This window comes from Chrysochloris asiatica, unplaced genomic scaffold (genome assembly GCF_000296735.1).
Source record: "Chrysochloris asiatica unplaced genomic scaffold, ChrAsi1.0 scaffold00118, whole genome shotgun sequence".
Taxonomy (NCBI): domain Eukaryota; kingdom Metazoa; phylum Chordata; class Mammalia; order Afrosoricida; family Chrysochloridae; genus Chrysochloris; species Chrysochloris asiatica.
In genome coordinates this window covers 9,136,388-9,137,269 of record NW_006408636.1, presented here as the reverse complement: position 1 = coordinate 9,137,269, position 882 = coordinate 9,136,388, and the positions used below count along the sequence as shown (strand labels likewise).

General features: G+C 44.6%; 1 pseudogene; it reads right to left on the bottom strand.

Annotated features, from left to right (window-relative positions):
* Window positions 1-304: 304 nt before the first annotated feature.
* Window positions 305-825, bottom strand: LOC102823862 (annotated as a pseudogene).
* Window positions 826-882: the final 57 nt, after the last annotated feature.

The window sequence follows — 882 nt, the reverse complement described above, 5'->3', positions numbered from 1 at the left end:
AATGCACCTTGGACTTCCTCCTTCAGTATCATTGGCTCTTGATCATATGCTACCTTTAGAAATGGTTGAACATTTATTATTTCCTATTGATACAGTGATTCTGTGTATTCCTTCAATCTACTTTTTTTTTTTAGTTCAACTCGTCTCCCTTATATTAAGGCCCAAATTGCCATTACATAGTTTGGTACTCAATGAAGGAAAACTTGTTCAAATAAGGTAATATGTTATCATCAGTATTCCCAGGTGACTGTTTACAATCAAGTAGCAATACCAATAAATCTTTGAGAAGTCCATCTGGTAGAGTTTACACTGGGCCTTGGCCCAATCCCTCTGGAGTGGAAATCCCCAATTCATTTAAAGTTGGTCTAAGTTCCTGGATGACATAGGGGTAGAATTCCTTATGAGCTTCTGCTTTGTCCTTAACAACCTGTAGGATAGGAACAACACTAGCAAAATCATTTAACCGTCTGCATGCCCGCAAAGCAGCATTGATGATTTGGGGTTCTGGAACCAGATCATAGCCAACAAGCCTGTTCATCCCTTTACGTAATTCCCAGGCATTGACATTTGACTTGTTGAAGTAGTCACCCAGTGAGCATCAAACTCCTCATCTGTCTCATGAGAACCATGGGAGTAGCAGCAAACTGACTGGATAGTGGCGATGGGGCCAGGAACCCTGGAGGAGTGCAGAAGGCCTCAAGGGCCGGCCCGGGCTGCTGCGGCTGCGTCTGTGTCTGCAGCACAGCGTTGGAGAGCGGCGCCCAGGATGATGGCGATGGTGGCACACAGGATAAGGCTGCAGAGAAGCCAGGAGTCTCCTTCCATCTTCTCTTGATGCTTTCTGCAACATTCAATAATCTGCCAAGAGAATCTTTCAATTAC